The following is a 22351-nucleotide window of genomic DNA, read 5'->3' as shown; positions in this document are numbered from 1 at the left end:
AAGTTTAAGGAAATCATTTTTCTGAAATTAATTTTGAAGGAAAAGTTAAGGTCATCACCGCTGAGCTCCATCTTTAATTAGGTGAGATGCTTCATTGGGATCCCCAAAACACTGTTCCCAATGCAGGCACTACAGTGATATCATATGAATGATATCACTGACTATCTGAATGTGATCTTTTCTTAAATTCTAATTGCACAATAAAGGGGGAGATGTCCAAGAAGGACGGTAGTAATACAAAAGAACTCTTAAAAAGGATGGAAAAAATTATTCTCTGAGTATTTACTTACTGGGTTTGGTTGTGTACTAATATTGCCCTATTGGGGAAGCAAGAGGCCTCTGGATGCCAGCCCAACTCTATTACATAGGGCAGGAAAGAGTACAGTTACAGGATTAGGCAAAGAAGGACTTCACCTAACCACAATTTAGTCATTTTCTACTTCAAGTAATCATATTTTCAAACAGTGAGCTATTTCCACTCTGCTGAAAGAAAGACAGAAAGTAATCATTAAGGCCTTTCTAAATTCAGGGCCTGAGAACATCCTGGTCCTTCTCTCCCAAGCCAACGTGTCTTTTTAATGTGAGAATACCTTTAAACATCTAAACATTTCACAGACTCTCCCTACTCCACATGATATTTGTCATTAACATATGTCAGTTGAGAAAACACAAAAATATGTGGTGATAAAAAGCTACTATGAATTCAGTAACACTTTTAAACGCAATTGTGTTTTAGTGATAAAGAGAGCATCAGCATACATTAGAAGGATACATATAAATGAGAAAGAGAATCACAAATTCTCTTGGAGAAGAAACTTCAGAGATCATCTAAATCTAGAATTCCTGACTTTTTTATATCTTGAACCCTTTTGGCACTATGGTGGATCCTATAGAAAGACCACTGCCCCCCAAACTGCAGTTTAATGTATAAGATAAAATATATGGAATTACAAAGGAAACCAATTATATTGAAACACAGTTATTAAAGAATTTTTGGAATAAGTTCATGGACCCCAGATTAAGAACCCCTTATCTATTCCAACCCATACCTGAATAGACTCTATAATAATAATGGATATCTTTTATATAGTATATTAAGTACTAAGTACTTTGCATTCATTATTTCATCTGGTGACCTAACAATCTCACAAAGATGCTATTATGATCTCCATCTTTCATATAAGGAAAGTGGAACTCAGAGAGAGTTTTAAAAAATACCCAGAATCACTCTCTTAGGAGGTGGTAGAGACAAAATTCAAATCCAGGTCTTCCTGTCTCCAAGTTCACCCTTCTCCTTTAGCATACTTGACAAAAGTTCATCCAACTTTTACTTGAAGACTTCCAGTGAGATAGAACTCATTGCTTCCTGAGACAGCCCATTCCAGTTTTGAATAGTTCTTTTTTGTGGTACATTGTGCCAAAATCTTTCCCTAAAGCCTCAACAAATTGTCCTAAAGCTAATTCCTCTTCCCCAGGATATACTTTCAGTTCCTTGAAGCCAGCTCCCAAATCCCACTGACCCTCACCTGATAAAATTCCTAGACTTTTAACCATCCTCTCTTCTGGATGTTCTCAGGATTGTCGATATCCTTCCTGAAATATAGCATTCAGAACTGAAAGCTTTCATTAATTAATCTACAAAAGATATATCTGCAAGAGCCATAGGTTCAAAATCACTATTGTGTACTATTAGAGTAAAAACAGTCTTTCCATATCCTAGGGAATGCATCAGCTGTCTCCAAAAAGACTTAATTACATATGACTATTATCTACATTGAATGTATTTATGTAGGTGTATTAATTCAATGAAATTTAAGCCATTTTTAACTTAGGAAGAGTGAGATATCCTTGAATATATATACATATAGATAAGAGTAAGCTGTGAGCATGGCATCTGGCATATAGCAGGCATTTAATAAAGATTTATTGACTTGACTATAGTCCCAGATTTCTTTCTGGTCTAATTTCCTTCTTTTGCTATTATTCCATTATGATAAACTTCTAGGATCCTTATTGTACTGCCACTCTTGTCATAATAACTTAACTTAGGGAGATAATATGGTGCAGAGAAAAGAAAATCAGATAGGAAGATTTAGGTTCAAGCCCTGCCTTTGACACATGCTGGTTTTGTGACTTTGGACAGGTCCCTTAACCTCTGAGTGCTGTAAGTGATTGTCTCAAGCCAGAAGTCGTAGAGATGTTGAACTACACTGAGAAAGGGAATTTCCATACTAGAAAGTTCCATATACCAATGAAATCATCAGTCCTGGATGGGAGGTGCTATTAATATCATTTCCATGTTGAGGAAACTGAGACGTAAAAGTGACTTGCTTAGGAATGCTTTGATTTGAACTCAACTCTTCCTGATTCCAAGTGTAATGCTCCACTTACAATGCCACCTAGCTGCCTATTCAACCAAAATAATTTCCATGCCTGCTGGACACTTCCCTTACCCAAATAGTTTAACTAGCCCACTCTTAAAGTACTCCCGCCTTTCATTTGCTTATAGATTTCATGCTGGTCAGTAAAATTTGGCCAAACATATCAAGACAAACAGCTCACTCTATAAAAATGTCATGGGGTTTTTATGGGATCCACTAAGTCAAAAGAATCTTGGGTTGGAAGGTCTTAGACAAAATTCATCAGACAGTAAACTGTTTGGAGGGCAATTCATCTATAAAAGAAGGATGAAGGAAATAATCAGCTCTGCTGGAATTTAAAATTATGGCTATAATCTAGGTGAATGGTTAAACAACCAATTTTTTTCCACTTAAAAAGGGGGTTTTCATTGATTTTTTTTAAAAAGGGATACAATGTTGAATTATACCTTTGGCAAAGGCAGGGGTCTAGTCTGCCTATATTTTATAAAGAGAGAGAATGGAATGGTAAATAGCCAGGCCTGGAGTTAGGATGACCTCGGTTAAAGTCTACCTTCTGATATAGATTGACTTTGTGACCCTGGATAAATTCAAAGAGCACTAACCAAAATCAATGGTCTTGAATACAAATTCTGCCTTTGACCATCACTATGTGCATGACCTTGTTGTAAATTCCCCAAATTTTTTCATCTGAAAAAAAAAGGACATTAGATGTCCTTTGAGATTCCTCCAAGTTCTAGATTTATTATTTAAAAAGTCACTTCACTTTTGAGTGCCACATGCAACTCTCTAAAACCACAAGTTACCAAAGAGTTGTTGATCTTCATAGACAAATGGAATCTTCCCACAGATTTATAACTGTGAAATCACTCACCTGATCCAAAAATAAAGCATCAATAGCAAAATAATTTGAGTAAATAATCATCAATAACAGTACTATTATTATCATTATTCTTCTTCAATGTTTAAAGCATTATGTTTCCATGAAAACTTCACCTGCCCTGGGTTCAGATTTGAGTTAATTCGCTTATTACCTTCTCAATCCTCATCTGTGACATCATAGTCTAATTTATAAAAGAGATTAGACAGCTGACTTCCAAGGTCCCTGTGAACAAGCTAAAACCATTGGTCTTCTGGTAAACTTTTATTGATTAAAATACTAATTATAGCTGATATTTATATGCTACTGATAGGTTTTTTTAAGCACTTTAAAATCAACAATTCAATAAATATTTATGAAGTACCTACCATGTGCCATTCACTTTGCTTATCACTCAGACAAAAAAGGAACTGCCCTCTACAAGCTTAAATTTTAGCTTACATGAATGATCTCATTTAAATGTCCCCCAAATCTTGTGAGTCCTACTAGTTTTATTATCTCCATTTTGTAAATGAGGAAACTAAGGTTTAGAAGGATCAAATGACTTCCTCACTTCTGACAGTATCAAAAGCAAGATTTGAACCCAGCTGGCTTGATTGCAAACTCAGTACTTTGTAGTGGAACAGACTCCTTCCATTTTCCATTTTACCAGGAAACAAATGTTTTCCATATTCTTTCTCATAAAGCAAGCTTTTTAAAAATTTTGGGATAACAAACTGGTTGTGTCGCTGTGGTTATTGCCTCATTAGGCTGAGGCTTAATGGGAAAGTAGAAAATGTAATGACCTGGAGACAGATCTGGCTTCTGGCTGCAGTTCTACCATGGGCTAGTTGTGTGGCTTTTGATCAATTGCTAGACCTCTCTGAATCTCAGGGTCTTAGTCCATAAAATGAGCACATGAGCTAGATTACTTCTATAGATCTCTATAAGCTCTAAAATTCTATCGTTGCTATTCATTCCCACAAATCTTAACATACTCTGGATATTTAACAGCCAGAGAACCATACCTCCATTCCCTTACCCCATTGCTAAGAACCAACTTTCTCAAATTTGTTGTGTAACTCCCTTCTGCTCCATATCCTCTCAGTTCTTAATCCAGTGCATTGGATCCTATTCCAACCAAAAAGCCAGGAGAGTGTTGGGGTTGGTTAAAAAAAAAAAAAGTACAGCCAAAGGAAATGATTACCCATTTCTGGTTGTGAGATCCACTAGGTCTGGCCTTTCAGGCTTTCCAAATTATATCTCCTTTCTTTTTATTGCTTAATTAGATGCCTTGTGTGGTTTTTTGTGACCTATAGTGTAGTAATGTTAAATAAGCCACTTGGCCGTGGTTATATGATTTTAAAATAAGGAAGAGATCAGTAGTAAGCAAAGGGGTGAAAACAAGAGTCTGATGTTTAATGTTTTCCATAGACCAGGCATGGGGAAATGGCTCTGAGCCAAGTATCAGAGAGATGAAAGTATTTTGTATAATTCTGTTTGCACCTGTGACTGGAATTATTCTGGCTATTGAAACAAAGATAGATTTAAGGATCAGGCAGAGGCATCAGGAAAGATTCATGCCTCCCAACTGAAATTAGTAAGGGATTAAATCTTTGGCCAAGGACTGGGGGATGGCAACCCATCTCGACTGTCCCTTGGTTATGACCGTCAGCTTATATCAATAGGAGAGCATTTGGGTAGGCCTCAGTGGAGTTATACATTCCAAATAGTCGAGTAAATAAATCATTGCGCAACAATCAGCCATGGCTTGGGGCAGAGGGAGAGCAGACATAGCAGGACATATAACCTACAGCCTACAGATAGAAAAATGTTTTCCTTGACATTAAAAATTCTACTTCCTTTTTATCTTGTCTTCTTGTCAACAGGTAGCCAAGAATAGTGCCTTTGTGGCCCTTACAGGTGGAACATTTATTCACATCTCCCATTATCACAATGCCTAGCACAAAGAAAACACAAATAAATACATATAAGCAAAGCACATCCAGAATGAAAAGGAAATAATTAACAGAGAGGAGGCACTAGAATTAAGAAAGGTTGGGAAATTTTTCTGGTAGAATATGAGATTTTAGTTGGAAGTTAAAGAAAGCCAGGGAAGTTACCCATGATGCCAGTGGGGCACAAGTGTTCAGATTTCCAAAGTAGGATTAGAGAGCTACCTATATTTGGAACCCTAGAGAAATGGCTATGGAAACGTACTATCTACCATAGAACTCATTTCCCTGGGGGCATTCTTAGCTGTAAGATTTTTTTTCCCTTTCATCAAGCCTCAATCTCTCAGCAAATTTAATCCACCATACAAAGAACTATGTTGGTAGATCATCCCTGGGTCCTTCAAGCCAATCTCCCTTCATTATCCTTGTTTGCCTGTTTTTAGACATGATCCCTCTCCAGACCTGGAGGCTGGCAGACCTCAGTGGCAAAGGTGTGAGTTTGGCCTCAGATACCTACTATCTGTGTGACCCCAGTCAATCCATTTAATCTCTCTCAGTTTTGGTTTCTTCTTTGATAAAATGGAGAGAATAATGGAAGCTGCTTCACAGAGTCGTGAAAATTAAATAATATGTTTTCAAACTTTAAGGTGAAAAATGTGTGTATATACATTATAATGTATTTAGACACATATATATGTATATAGTACATATATATAATTATAATAATATATAACATTTATGTAAATGTTAGCTACTATTGTTTATGAAATGAATTTTAAAATCCATATAAGACTTTAAATTTATCCTTCTTAAATTTAATCTTATTAGTTTGGCTCAGCATTCTAGTCTACTATGGATTTTTTTTTAAATGACATGTTGTCCATGGTTTTAACTATCTTCCTTGGCTTTGTGTCATCTGCAAATTAGATAAACCTTAATCAGTTATGCCTTAATCTGCATCAATGTAAAATGGATTTACTTAACACTGATCTCTAGCATACCCTACTAGACACTACCTTCCAAGCTGAGCCCTCCTAACTATACTGCTGTATAGACACATCCAGCCCACATCTCTCCCATCTTGTCCACAAGAGCCATAGGAGAGACTTTGCCTGATGCTTTGTTTATAGGAAGATCCAGTCAAAGAAGAATTTTAAGAGAGATGAGAATATGCTAGTAATTGATAGAAGGAAGGTCAGGACAGTCATAAATGCTTGGGAACTAGTTTGGAACCTGGAGTAAGTTGTGAGGCTTTCTTTGAACCATGAGCTTTCTCATTATATCCCACCATCCAGCCTCCTATGGCCATTTATTATATGTCATAAGAAATCCCTATTAAATTTCTTAGAGATTGGATGTTGCGGTATGGAAAGAAGGAAACCCTGCAGTCTAAAGTTTGAGAAGCTCTAATTAGCCAAAAAAAAATTGAAATCTGGAAGGGACATCGTTAAGCTGAGACCCAGATACCACATTACCCCATGATACACTACCAGTGTTTCACCTCACCACTTTCAAATGATCCAGAGTTGGAAGAAACTTTAGACTCAGTGTCTTTATTTTTTGATGAGAAAACTTCCTCAGTGTTCCACTCATCATCTTTGTGACTTCCAGACCATTATCCAGACTTTGGCCACCACTCACTATATATTTTGCCTTCCCCCATTAAAATATGAGAGCAAGGACTATCTCACCCTTGAATTCATATTCCCAGCACTTACCACTGGCTTGGCAAGTAGCAAGAACTTAATAACTGTTTTTCAATCATTTGAAGCCCTTTCACAAGTTTCCATAGAGGAATTCAGTTGTGTTCTGGTAAAGAGCATCATTTCATTATTGGGAGTATTACCAAAGAGCTGAATTTCATAGACCCTAATGTTATTCACCCCTCCCTCCAGAGGGAGCTAATGAATTCTTCCCTGGAAGTTTATGAGTGGGACTAGACATTCATCCATTCAAACTGAGATCCACAATTACTGTCCAAGGTCAAAGAGGCTGTAAGTTGTAAGAGTTCAAAGCCAGGTCTTTTGAATCCATGTTTAGCAGTCCTTCTACTCCTCTTCCCAACCTGTTATTCCCCCAAACCAGGGGACATTCCAAGGAGGTCAGGACTGGAAGTAAAATAATTCCTGAGAAAAATATTCTTCACTGACATTAAGAATTCTACTTCTTTTTTTCTCATCTTGTTGTCAACAGGTAGCCAAGAATATTGGCCATGTGAGCGTTATGGACAGAGCATTTACCCACATGTCCCATTATCACAGTGCCTAGCACAAAGAAAACACTTAACAAATTCATTTACATTCATTCATTCATAATTAAAAGACCATAGATTTCTTCTCAGAGGCTACATGAAAGTAAAATCCTGCTATTTCTCCATCCTAAAAAATCATGAAAACTTTATAATGTGTTAGAAAAAGAAGGAAAAAAAGAAAAAAGGAAGAATAGAGAAGGAAGAAAGGAGGGAGGGAGGGAAGGAAGGAAGGAGCTAATGTCTTGAAGTATTCCTTCAATAACACCTCATTCTGGGGCATATCATGGTATGATGAACAAAAAAAAAGTGTCTGTACATGTTATTCTGTATTAGTGCTACCTCTTCAGAGTGAGAGAAAAAGCTGAAAATATCTTGTCATGTAGGGCAGGACTTCCTTGCACACGCGCCTTTCTTCGTAACCTAAGCAACTGCTGTTGATCCACATGCTCTTGTTATCAGACATCCTCCTCCTTCAGAACACTACAAGACCTCTTCCTAATTCTGAGCTAATTAGCAAAAGAAGGGAGCTAGAGAAAGAAGGATTGAGGGTGAGGAAAGAGAGATGGAGATACAAGCGAGAGACAGAAGAGAGAAAGGAGACATACAAAGAAAGAAAGAGACAGAAATAGAGAGGAGAGAAAAGAAAGAGAGAGACAAAGACAAAAAAGAAAGAGAGAGAGACAAAGGGAGAAAGAGAGAGAAAAAGAGACAAAAGGGGAAAAAGACAGGGAAACAGAAAGAGACAGAGAGACAGAAAGAGAGAGACAGAGAGAGAGACAGAGTTCTTAGTTCTTCTGTAGAATAGGAATTGGTGATTTGAAGGAATTGATTTGAAGGTGTTTGTACATGATCTGTCTCATTCTACCCAAAACAAAGAAATAGAATTAACTCTGAGAAGGGTTCCTGAGGGGATTATTTTCTCCATTGCACTTTGACCAAATCTTAGCTCCCCACCCACCACTGTTTCTGATCCCTGAACACTCTCATTCATCCACAAAATGTTTACTGAGTACTTGCTATGGGCTCTATCCTGTGTTAGGTACAATGAGGATATACACATGAGAATACATAGTTTTGTTCCCTCAAAGGAGGCAAAGTCCAGCAGAGGAGATGAGAAAACATGCAAAGAGAACCAAAACAGGAAACCCATATGGCAAATTCATGAGAACATAGATTGATGATGGTCTGCAAGGGTTCCTGGGGAGAAAAGACTTTGCTAGACTAACTTGATGAACTGTATGAACTCTGCCTCCCTACACTAAATTTTGGGGTACAAAGAGAAAAACAAAACAACCCCAGTCTTTAAAGCCCTCTCATTTGATATAGATCACGGTATTGACTCAGATAAATCAAGCCAAATACAAACACCAAACACAAGTGGTAGTGTAGACTGCCAAAGTGAGTTTGGGCAAATCACTTCATGTATCACTGAGTCTGTTTCCCCATCTGTAAAATGAAGGGATCAGGCTAAACCTGAGGGGTCAATTGCACATCACTGCCAGCACTCTTCCCAAGGGTGGCACTTTTCCAAGTTAAGATTCATGCCCTTATTAGTACTTAAGTACCCCAGGTTCCATTTGAGTTTGACATCATGGGCCACACCCCAGCTGGATCTCTCTTTCTTCCTGCTGCCCCTCATTGATTCCATGTCGATTCTTCCCTGTCCCAAAGCAAAAAGTAGCCTACCCAACTCTTTGTATCCCCGGGACCTCTTAGCCAGCCTCATTACACACTGAAGAATCTCAGAGCAACAATAACATCCTCTGTGCATCCCAGGTCTCTGTCAGCTGAATTAACATTCACTTGTTCTTCTGAGGTTTAGCACAGACGGAGGACTTAGAAAAGCTGGTTCTATTCAGGTTGGGTTCAAAGAGTTCTCCCATTCTCTTGTTTTGCTCCCTGTTCAAAGTTGTAAAAAATAGGGTTCACTGGGGATTAAAAAGGAACAGTTTATGATTAAGATAAGGGAAAAAAATATTTCAGGCTGGTTACTTGAAAAATCACAACCCAGAAGATCAGGCTGAGAAGAGTATATCTCCTCTATAATCTAACCCAAATCTAGTCAGATTTTTCTCTGTAATATTCTGGATATCCATTCTCTCTACTTGCAAGTAGCCCACTTTGGTGCAACTATAAATTTTGGGAGTTTGGGTCATTTTTTCCTTAGTTTAAAGCTAAGTCTGCTTTTCTTCAATTTTAATCAATCAACAAGCATTTATTTAGCATCCCTGTATGCCAGGAACTTTGCTAAGTACTGGGAGTATAAAAACAAACTCCCGTTCAAGGAGAGTAAACTTAATTCCCTTTCCTTATGCTTTTTCCTATAAATATTTAAAGATTATTCTCCCATCATTTCATCTTCTCTTTTTGAGATTAAATATAATGTAGTTTGTCCAGATAAAATGTAAGCTCTGTGAATACAAGGATTTTACTTGGTACATAGTAGGTGTTTGAGAAATGCTTGTTGATTGACCAATTGCTTGGGTTAAAGCTTCTGAGATATAGATATAGATAGATAGATAGATAGATAGATAGAGATATGTAGATTTACACACATACACATTAGTATATTCATAAGAAAAGCATAATGGGAGCTTTACATCACATCTTGTGTTTTTTGCAAAATGGTCTCATATACTCATTGGTTTACCTGAGCCTCCAAAAAGTCGTATGATAAAAGTGCTGGGATATTATTGAGGCTCAGGTGAAATAAATAAGGAAATGTATACATCAATAAACCACACTGGCCAGTAGACAACAAAGACAGAGGACAGCGGCTCCCTTGGTGATATAATGCCATTGCATCCCTTACACTGACCTGCAGACCTTACATTTTCTCTCCTGTTCCATTCTTTTTGACGCTTGATCTGGCAATGAAGTCATTGTGATGAATCTTTCATCAGTCATTCACATGGGAGGAAAAAAAATCTCACCTTAACCTCTGCATAGAGAATTCCACAACACGAAGAAACAGGAAAGGGAGGTCAAGAGCATGAAACATTTTATCTATAGCAAAAATGCCTAAGAGATATTTTTTTTTCTTTAAAGGTTGGCTTTCTCATGAAAAATGGCTCCCTGGGAGGAACAGTGTAGAAAGATAAGCAAAGGGGTCTTTAAGGATTTGTATTTATGTCCCCTTTGGGTACACTCTAAGAGAAAGTGTACCCTCTGTTTAGTAAAAGTTTAAACATGCCATTAGCATTGAGAACATGAGAAATAATCATAGTTCCATAGACTATCAGGGTTGAGAAGAAACCATAGCAGTCAGGTTGAAAAACTTTCTAATTTTACAGATGGGTAAACTGAGGCCCAGAGCAGTTGGGACTTGCTCAGTGTCTCACACATCATAAATAAGCCAGGGTAGATTTGAATCCATATCCTCTGAATCTCAGTCCCATGTTCTTTCCAGCCGGGATCCTCACTGTTTTCTTAATTTCTTCACCTATAAAACGAGAATAATAATACCTGTATTATTATACCTTGTACTGTACAGCTTTGTGAGAAAAGTCCTCTGGAAACCTAAAAAATGCCATTAAAAAATATGAGCTACCACTACTAGTGACTCACTAATGTATAACTTAGCAGCTTGGAGGAGTGGGAATGTGTTTCTTAGATAATTATCTATCACTTTGAAAAACAGAGAGCAGGACCTTGAGAGAATTCAACCAAAGCAGATTGGTTTTGATGGAAGAAAAGTTGTCCAGGAATTATTAGAAATTTAACCTTCTTTTCAGGCTCAGCTTCTCCCATCCCTCTCCCAGCCACCCACCCTGTTTGTTTTAGTTTTTACTTCTAAGATATAAGCAAGAAGGAAGGCACAAATACTTCCTCCCACTTCAGGGCCACACTTTCTCTTGGTCTCTGGAGAGAATGGATTCAGCACACTGAGCCAGGATGGGTCCTGGGTTCCTCAGTGCACTCATGCTGGGCTCTCTGCCAACCTCTTCTGCATGAAGTCTGCTTGAAGTCCATGAGAAGCTTATTCTCATGACCTTTTAAATTTTACAATCCTCTAGATCAGTTTCCTTCCCCTAAAACAGAAAAGGAAATCTTGAGACAAAGAACTGTCTTGGGCTCTCCTTACCCCAGATAGCATCATCCCTGCCCCGTGTGTGCCTCTGTAGAGTCACAAGCTCCACAGTAGCACTTATCTGGAGGTCTGCTGCATAGAACAGAAATTGCCCTGGCCTTGTGGAAGAAGTGCTCCACTACTACTCACATCTTCAGCTTGAGTGTTGTCACTCATGAGTTAATCCTGGAACATGTCACTTAGTCCCAACTTCCCACTTGTAAAATGGGGTTAAATCACCCCTGTCCCTAACTCGCAATAATTTTACAGAAAGCCAGTTCCTGGCCACCTGAGGCTCACTTTTCTGCCTTCTCTATTAGTTGTAAAATACCAGACAATGATTTTTTTATCCACATGCTACAAGGAGAATTGTCCTTTAATCTAGCCAGTGTTAGAAAACTCTATAATAATTGTCCATATTTTTCAATTAGAAGGCAAGCTAAAAAAGAAAGGGATCCAAATGGAGCTGGGCAGCCTGAAAGAACACTTTTTTTAAAAATTGGGCTTTGAAAAAATATGTTTAAAAAAACAGTACAAATGGAGAATGGATTTTTTTTCATCTAATTATTCATTCCTGTTTATATATTCTTTAATGATGTGTTTCCATGGTTACCATAGTTGCTAAATGCTGCTGCCTCTGGTTCCCTTTGCCTTGAAGCTATTTGAGGCACCATGCCAGGGGGTGAGGTAAAGCGTGGAATGCGACATGTTTCTGGGACATGTCTCCATTCCAAAGTTGAGGGTGACCCTGAAAGGCTTCGGGTCTATGATTCCATGCACTGGTCTGTGATTCAAAAAGTTTGGAGTATGTCATCAGTCTTACAGCAAACATCACACGTTCTCAAAAAAAATTGAATTGGCAAAGTCACGGAGGAGGGGCAGTTTTTGCCTTGGTCGTCTCCAGCCTCCCTATCCATCCCTCACTATTTTTCTTCTCCACAACAGGTCTGCCTTTGTCTTCTTCCTCACCCCCTAATAAAAGCTGCTTCTGGCTAAGACAGTCACATGCATCCTTGTGTTGTTTTGAGTCACTATATGAACACCTTTTCCAGGGGTAACTTAGATAATTCACATGATGGTCCCTCCTGGCTGGATCATTATCAGCATCCGTTTATTTCAATGATTCAGTCTAGAATACCAAGACACGTAAAAAAGTTCCTTCCCTCCAGGAGACTGCATTCTTCCCGGGTTCTTGCTAGCAGTAGAAAATACTTTTTATTGTCTAGAAAGAGAGATAATAATAGATAGAACCTGTGAATGAAATTTCAGGAAGCAGATAACTGGTGTAAGCTATCATTTTGGGGAAGATCATTCCACATCTTAGCAGCCTGGGACATTGAAAGAACCGATTGGATCTGAATGAAATACCGGTGTTGCTGCTTATTGCCTCCATGACCTTGGAGTGATTTTTCTTTTTTTTTTCTTTTATTTAGATTTTTTCCCACTATATATATGCACAAGTAATTTTTTTTATAATATTATCCCTTGTATTCATTTTTCCAAATTATCCCTCCTCCCTTCACTCCCTCCCCCCGATGACAGGTAATCCCATACATTTTACATGTGTTACAATATAACCTAGATACAATATATGTGTGTAAATACCATTTTCTTGTTGCACATTAAGTATTAGATTCCGAAGGTATAAGTAACCTGTGTAGATAGACAGTAGTGCTAACAATTTACATTCACTTCCCAGTGTTCCTTCTCTGGATGTAGTTATTTCTGTCCATCATTGATCAACTGGAAGTGAGTTGGATCTTCTTTATGTTGAAGATATCCACTTCCATCAGAATACATCCTCATACAGCATTGAAGTGTACAGAGATCTTCTGGTTCTATTCGTTTCACTCAGCATCAGGTGATGTAAGTCTCTTAGAGTGATTTTTCAAACCAAACCCTGCCTTGGCCAGCTGACCAGGTTATTCAACCCTTCTCTGCCTCAGTTTCCCCATCTATAAAATGGAGATACCTGTATATCAGGACTATTTTGAGGAACACATGAGATTAACATAAAGTGTTTTATAAACCTTGTAAAGCTATGTAAATGATAGCTATTCTTATGAGTTTCTTCATATGTAAAATGGAGAACTTGAGATTTTCTCTTAGTCCCCTTTTATCTCTGCAACTCTGATCCTTTGAAATCATCCTTAGTAGGTGACCACCCAAGGCATCAGCCTGGTTCACATTGGTGGGTCCATCAGGCCTAATAGACAATATCATAACAATGAGATTGTTTTCACTGAGTCTGCTTTTTCTTTTTTATTCTCTAAAGACCCCCATTACTTTTGCTCTTCACTATCCCTCCCTTCACAAAAAAGTAAATTTGACACTTCTTTTCATCTTTCACTTCTTCTTTCCCTAAAATCTTCTCAAAGAAGCAGTGTTTTATAATAATATTGGACATGACATCAGGAAGACCCGATTCAAATCACTAACTTCTTACCTCTTAAATCGCTGACTTGCATTGGTCAATGGAGTTCCTCATTGAGGAGATCACAGGACCACTCTCTCCCTTGCTAGGATTATATTTTATAAATGTGTATTCATTGCTAGGATAATTTCTAGAGAGCTTTCTTTCTGTACCTAGTACATTGCGTAGCAGACAGTAGGTTCTTAATAAATGCTTACTTGCTTAATTATGCTCTTTCTGTACATGGCTTTCTCTCCAAAATACCACTTCCCTCCTTACCACTAAACATTCTTCTGGAGTAGTAATAACAGGGTCAACAAGTTCACACCACTTGCAGTAATTGGGGTCTAGTTGTTCAGCACCCAGGTTGGCACTGCAGCTATTCTGAGTGGTTCTTTTATTTTTTTTTTTTTTGCTGAGACAATTGGGGTTAAGTGACTTGCCCAGGGTCACATAGCTAGAAAGTATTGAGATCACATTCAAACTCAAGTCCTCCTGAGTTCAGGGCTGATGCTCTATCCACTGGGCCATCTAGCTGCCACATTCTGAGAGGTTCTAATGAGACCTTCTGGGATGTGACATCACTTGGTCTTCCTATTGACATTTGAGAGTGTTTGTGATTGCTTCTTTGTTTCATGCTTACATTGGAAAAACAGAAATGTTATGAGCAAAACCAAATTTCGGGCTTTTATGGTCATCCTGTATATTGCACATAGATTTTTATGAGTTATTGATTTATGGGGCTGCAGAGAAATTGAGGTCTTTTTTATCAGAAGAGAGATGCAAAATAACTACTCTATGAAATTTAAGCCGTGTTCACCCAGGTATATAATAATCTTAAAGGCTCAGGCTTTTACTCTTTTTATTTATATGTGGCCAATCTCTTCATGATTAAGGCCTTGTAATTAAAAAAAGAAACACCCTTTTTCTTGGCCTTACAGGGGCTTATTTTCCTCACTTCTGGGTCTAATTTTTTTTAAATGCCAACTCTCCTTGTCATGCTGTTACCGCTGGTTGAATCATTTTTCAGTGGTATTTCTCCACTACCACACCAACCCTTCCAAATAATGAGACCTTGGCATTTCAAATGTCAGCCAGTAATAGGTGCCATGATTTAATTTTTCTCCAGCATCATAAAGCAAGTGTCAAGCTAACCTATTTTTAGCCAAGAAAACACAAACAGGCTTTAATATAGTGCAATCTAAACTAAAGGGTCAGTGGTCCCCCAGACCTTTAAAGTATAGGCAGAAATCACAAGTGATATGAAAAGCAGAAGTTCATTTATTCACTCCCTTGGAGAATCGGTCCTGACCTGGACTCAGACATATAAGAAAAATTCTACTAAAAGATGAGATGGTCCAGCTGAGCCTACTGGCAGAACCATTGCTGAAGAAGTGTCCTCTCAAGTCTAGTGCTCTTAATGGCAGAACAAAAGTCTAGAGGAGGTCAGAGGTTGTGGATCATCAGGAGCAGACCCCACCATGCTCATTATGATAGCTGACTTTGAGAATAAGCATCCCCAAATCAACCTCACGGCACCATTCCAGCCCCCTTTGAAAGTGTAAATACACCTGCCAAAGGTCTTATCTGTGAACTCTTAGGTCATCCTGGTGCTGACCAGGGTGCTGACCTGGCTGGCAGATAGGGCTAAGATTCTGATTCAGATATTTACTAGCTTAAGACTCTGGACATATTACTTAAACTGTCAGCCTCAGTTTTCTCATTTATAAAATGGGGCTGATAATTATAGCACCTTCTTCACAGGGTTGTTGTTAGGGTCAAAAGCGATAATATATGTAAAACATCAAACAGACTTTGAAACACTATGTAAAAGAGAACCACTATTGTTATTAATAAAAAACCTTAGCAGAGACTTGTTAAGGGCCAGCTGAGAAAATGAAGTTGGTCTAGCTGTACCAGACCTAAAATTATATTATAAAGCAGCAGTCATCAAAACCATTTGGTACTAGCTAAGAAATAGAGTAGTTGTTCAGTGGAATAGGTTAAGTTCACAAGACATAATAGTCAATGACTGTAGTAATCTAGTGTTTGATAAACCCAAAGATCCCACTTTTTTGGAGAAGAACCCACTATTTGACAAAAATTGCTGGGAAAATTGGAAATTAGTGTGGCAGAAACTACACAATTAGTGTGGTATTGACACACACCTAACACCCTATAACATGATAAGGTCGAAATAGGTTCATGAGTTAAACATAGTGATACTATAAGCAAATTAGAAGAACAAAGAATAGTACACTTCTTAGATCTGTAAAGAAGGAAGGAATTTGTGGCCAAAGAAGAACTAGAGATCATTATGAAAGGCAAAATGGATCATTTTGATTATATTAAGTTAAATTTTGTGCAAACAAAATCAATGCAGACAAGATTAGAAAGGAAGTTATAAATGGGGTGGGAGAAGAAATTACATTCAAAGGTTCTGATAAAGGCCTCATTTCTAAAATATACAGAGAATTGACTCAAATTTGTAAGAATTCAAGCCATTATTCAATTGTTAGAGGATGTGAGCAGATAATTTTCATGTGAAAAAATTGAAACCATTTATAACCAAATGAAAAGGTGCTGAGATATTCCTACACAACCCTCAGATTAGTTAAAATGACAGGAAAAGAAAATGACAAATATTGAAGGGGACGTGAGAAAACTGGGACACTAATACATTGTTGGTGGAGTTGTGAACTGTTCAACCATTCTGGAGAACAATTTGGAACTATGCCCAAAGGGCATACCCTTTGATCCAGCATTGCTGCTATTGGGCTTATATCCCAAAGAGATCATAATGGAGAGGAAGAACCTACACACGCAAAAATATTTATGGCAGTCCTTTTTGTAGTGTCAAGAAACTGGAAACTGAGTGGAATCCCATCAGATGGAGAATAGCTGAAGAAGTTAATGGTTTATGAATGTTATGAATCTTCTGTAAGAAAGTATCAACAAGATGATTTTAGAAAGACCTGGAGAGACTTACATGAACTGATGCTGAGTGAATTGAGTAGAACCAAGAGAATATTTTACACATCAACAGCAAGTTTATACAATGATCAATTCTGATAGAGTTGGATCTCTTCAACAATGAGATGATTCGGGCCAATTCCAATAGTCTTATGATGGGAGAGTCATCTATACTCACAGAGAGGATTGTGAGAACTGAGTGTGGATCACAGCATAGTATTTTCACCTTTTTGTTGCCTTTTTGTTTTTTGCTGAGGCAATTGGGGTCAAGTGATTTGTCCAGAGTCACACAGCTAAAAAGTGTTAAATATCTGAGGTCACATTTGATCTCGGGTCCTCCTGAATTCAGGGCTGGTGCTCTATCCACTGTGCTACCTAGCTACCCCTTGCATTTTGTTTTCTTTCCCATTTTTCCCTTTTTGATCTGATTTTTCTTGTGCAGCATATTTGTGGAAATATGTATAAAAAGAATTGCACATGTTTAACATACATTGCATTACTTGCCATCTAGGGGAGGAAGTAAGGGGAAGGAAGGAAAAAAATTGGAACACAAGGTTTTGTAAGGGTGAATCTTGAAAATTATCTATGCATATGTTTTGAAAATAAGCTTTAATAAAAAAAAATTAAAGAGAGCTAGCTGAGAACAAAAATGAAATGCAGGATAGGTATGGATGGTTATGAAGGTGGAATAATGAAGAGTGAATAGCCCCCCCAAAAAGTCTAGCTCACAAGTATGTCCCTATCTGTGCTCTTTAGGGGCAGATTTAATGTAAAATGGACCAAGGGTCTGAATTACCATCTAACGATATAAAAGGGAAATGCCCATTCATTTCAATCCAGGGCAATGAAAATTAATTGGGGGAGAGAGAAGAAAGATCTTTTTGTACCTGCTCTATTAAAGGTACTATACTGAGGAGGCGAGGCAATATAAATCCTGTCCAATTTCACAAGTATTTGTTAAGCATCTACTCCATACCAAGTGAGAGGAAGTGCACCATAATAAATAAAAAGACTGCCTTGGGGAAGGGTTACCTCTGAAGCACATGGATCTGTTGGACAATCCACTTAATTTTTCATTGTTTCAGGTAACTCTATAAATCTACAAATTATAAAACAATTGTCTCCCTGCATTGGTGGAGCAAATTCCCTGCCTCAGATCACATATATATCAAGGACAAAAATTAAAGTTGTTTTGTCCTCAAAAAGCTTACATTCAATTGGGGGAAAACATGTGAATAAATAAATATATAAAATGCTATTTCAGGAAGTAGAGCTGGTTTAGGATGCTCACAGTAGGGAGATTGGGGTTCTTGAAAGGCACCTGAATGAAGCCTTCCATGCAGCTAGAAATTCCAAAAGGCAGATGAATAAGGTATGGGCCCTGCTTTTAAGAAGCTAGAGTCAAGTATGGATGGGGGAAGATGTGGATTCAAAGAAATATCAAAATAAAGAGGCAATGGAATGATCTAAATTGTTCTTTGAGTTCAACAGTAGAGAAGACCTATAGTAGAGCACAGAGCTGGGTTTTGAAAAAATATATAGAATAGGGCAAAGAAGCCCTACTTCAGAATCAGATGATTTGGGCTTTTAGCACTTAGTATCTGAGTGAACAGGGATAAGATGTTTAACTGCCCCAGGTCTCACCTTCTTCATCTATAAAATGAGAACATAGAGTAAATTGAGTATATCAGGGGTTCTTAATTATAAGTTCATGAACTTGTTGTTTTAATATATTGTGAAAACTTTATTTCAATATAACTGGTTTTCTTGGTGATTCTATGCAATATATTTTATATATTTCTTTTACATATTTAAGAACATTCTGAGAAAGGGTCACCAGTCTACCAAAGGGCATGACTAAAAACCCATTGCTTCACTGGACACAAAAAAGCTTAGAACAAGATGATGGCTTCTGAGGTTTCTTCCAGTTAGAACTCCACATTGAAATGACCTGAATTCAAATTCTGTCCCAACACCTCTCTGGGCCTCTCTTTTCATCTGTGAAATAATTAAACTAGATCACCTCTACCCTTTCCACTCCTCTATCTACAATCTTAAAATTATAAAGATGAAATGATTTCTGCCCTCAAAGAGTTTGCATTCCTTTAGGGTGGGTGAGGGTGCTTAGGGAAGAGGAACGTAAGTAGATCAATAAAATACAAAATAATAGCAGCTACATTTTACAGAGTACTTTGAGATTTGCCACTCACTTTATGCCATTAGTGGGGTCATAGATTTAAAGCTGATGGGGACTTCAGAGTTTGTTTCACAAGTAAAGAAACTGAAGCCCAAAGTAGGAAGATGACTTACCAATAGTTACAATGGGATTCAAATCCATGTCCTTCACCTCCAGATTTTAGTGTTTCCCTTTGTAGCATTGACAAAAACCTTGTGAACTGACACAGTCGGGACATTTTTATCCCCATCGGTGCTAAAACTAAGAGGTTAAACAGCTTGCCCATGCCCATACAGCAATGTATCAGCGATGGGAATCTGCCCTGGCTCCAGTCTCAGCATACTTTTTATCACACTACAGTGATTGGGGGCAGAATTGACTCATCAAATGGAATCACATTAGTTTTAAAGGAGATAAAGAGAAGAGACATCCCAATCTTCTTTCCCTCTCCCTCAAAAAATTATTAAGGAACCTACTATGCACTGTACTAAGGGCTTTACAAATGTTATCTCTCTTTATTTATTTCCCCCTATCATTGAAAAGGGGAATCTTGAAGAGGGATGCTTTTAGATGGAGAGAGGGACTTGAGGGATTGGGGAAGACTCAGTGAGCAAGGCTTAAAATAAATAGAAGGGCATTCTACTATGTTTGTACTCCATGTATCCATGGCAGAAGGCCAGGGTGTTTTGCAGCCATAAAGGAGCACCACTCTGAAGCAGGGACAGCTGATCCAATACATTTCACCAGCCCTTAGCCTGTCTGTTCTAATACTTGTGTTGACTACACACTTTCTGGTGACTTGGGTCTATAGCCACTTAGGACTCTAAAGAATTAGTGAACCCAAGCCCTGTATTCAGAATGAAATACAGCATGATTAAAGAGGATCCCAAACTATGTTGACATTTGCCATTGAACACACAGGCCAAGACTCATTAGGAATGGCTGACACCCACCCTTCAGTTGAGTTCATGAAGTAATTACAGAGAAAGTGACTGTCTTTTCTTTGCTGCTTTTCCAAGCATTATTCAAAGGGAGCCAAGAAAAAGCTCCATTCCATCTTGAAAGATTTGGAGGCTGCTGAAACCCAGAATTGTAAACTTGTCACTCCAATATCTGCTGAAAACTCCATCCTGGAGAAAACTTTTAGTAATTAAAAAAAGATCAGTGAATTGAGAATAAGACTAAAAATACTAAAAAAAAAAAAAAATGATAGCTAAACAACTTGGCTATGATCATATAGGCAAAATTAGCAAGACCAAAATATGAATCTAAGTCATTTGAATCCCAATGTAGAATACTTTCCCGATAATCTCTTATCAGATCCTCCAAAGGTGTCATCAAATTATAATTCCTAAGGTACTGTCTCACCCTGATGTACACTGGAATATCCAAATTAAATATCCAGTTAAACACTCAAATTGGGACTCTATAATAAGAAAAGAGATTATTAACAAAATTGAAAACAAAAATAATTGAACTCACAAGTAAATTGAGATTTTAAAAAAATAAATTACTGGCTATTCTGACTAAAAGAAAAAGAAAATCAAATTACCATTATGAAAAAATGAAAAAAAAATAATCCATAACTAATGAAGAAAAAATAAAGTATATTAGAAACCATTCTGCACATATGTATACCAACAAAACTAACAAATTAAATAAAATAAATGAATATTTTTAAATATCCAAATTAATTAATAGAATAATACAGAAGTTAACCCAATTCCAGAGAAAGAAATGGCGATCAAGCCAAAGAAAAAAATCTGAGATGAGATCAATGCATGAGTGAATTCTATCAAATACTCCAAGAATAGATCATTCCAGTACTATATAAAATGCGGGGGAAAAATCACAAAAGAAAAGTTTCAAATTCCTTCCATGGTGTAAATGTAGTTACATAAACCAAGGAAAAACAAAACAATAAAAGAAAGTTGTAGCATAGTGTTGCTAATGAATACTGATGCAAATTATTCATTAACTAGTACCAGAGAGACTAAAACAGCATGTCACAAAGATTTTACACTAAGACCTGCTTGGATTTATACTAGGAATATACTTGTTTAGTTTAATATTAGGAATATTATAGTTATAGACATAAATAAAACCATATTATATCAATAGATTTTTTAAAAGTTTTTGAGAAAATACATCAATTTTTGTTTAAAAAAAAAAACATGAGAAAACATTTTAATTGGTGGCCTTTTCCTGAAATGATAAATACTATATATATCTAAAAAAATCAAGACCTGCCATTAAATTGTACTGTATTATACATATGCTATTCAATAATACATATCCATATACTATTATAAAAAATAAGCTAGAATTCTTTCCAATTAGATCTGGCATGAAATATGTATACTGTCAACATTTCTGTGTGACATAGTAGTAGATGTGCAAGCTATTTTGCGATAAGACAAGAAAAATAAACTGAAGAATGAACACAACCAAAGAAGAAATAAAATTATCACTTTTGAAAATTATATGATAGTGTACTTATGGAACCCTAAAGAGTCAACTATGAAAATTAATAACTTCAACAGACTTGCAGGATATAAAATAAATTCACACAAATCATCAGCATTTCTATACCAGTAGAACAGCAGGAAGAGATAAAAAAAACAAATCCCATCTAAAATGACTATAGAATGTATAAAATATTTGAGATTTATCTACTATTCACAAGAACTAGATAAATACAATTACAAAGCACAGTTTGTAATAAAGACAGACCCAAATAATTGGGTAAATATTAATTGCTCAAGAATAGAACAAGTCAATATAATAAAAATGACAATCTAAATTAATTTACTCATTCAAAACCATGCTAAGATTTCAATGACCAAGGATTGATTCTAAGAGCTAGGGGAAAAAATAGTAACAAAATTTAAAAGCAAAATAAAAAGGTCAAAAATCTCCAAGGGACATAATAAAAAGAAATGGGGAAGAGAGTAATCCTAGCAGTATGCAATCTCAAGTTATACTACAAAGCAGTAATTCTCAAAACAATTTGAAACTGGTTAAATAGATTTACCTTTCATGATCCATAGGATTAATGATGAAACTCCAGACAGAAGGGGCACAGAAATAGATAAATAAATAGAAAGAGAGAGAGGGGGAGAGAGAGAGAGAGAGAGAGAGAGAGAGAGAGAGAGAGAGAGAGAGAGAGAGAGAGAGAGAGAGAAGAAAGTAGATAGATAAATAAATGATGGATGGATATATAGAAGATAGATAGATAGATAGATAGATAGATAGATAGATAGATAGATAGATAGAT

At 37.0% G+C, this 22351-nt stretch overlaps 1 protein-coding gene across 3 annotated transcripts in view; it reads left to right on the top strand.

Moving 5' to 3' along the window:
• The window catches only part of SPATA16 (spermatogenesis associated 16), a 295979-nt gene that overhangs the window by 186269 nt on the left and 87359 nt on the right, over positions 1–22351 (top strand). The window lies entirely within an intron of this gene.

Source organism: Sminthopsis crassicaudata, chromosome 3, assembly GCF_048593235.1.
Source record: "Sminthopsis crassicaudata isolate SCR6 chromosome 3, ASM4859323v1, whole genome shotgun sequence".
NCBI lineage: Eukaryota > Metazoa > Chordata > Mammalia > Dasyuromorphia > Dasyuridae > Sminthopsis > Sminthopsis crassicaudata.
The sequence above is the reverse complement of the archived record's forward strand: the minus strand, read 5'-3'. Positions and strand labels throughout refer to the sequence as shown.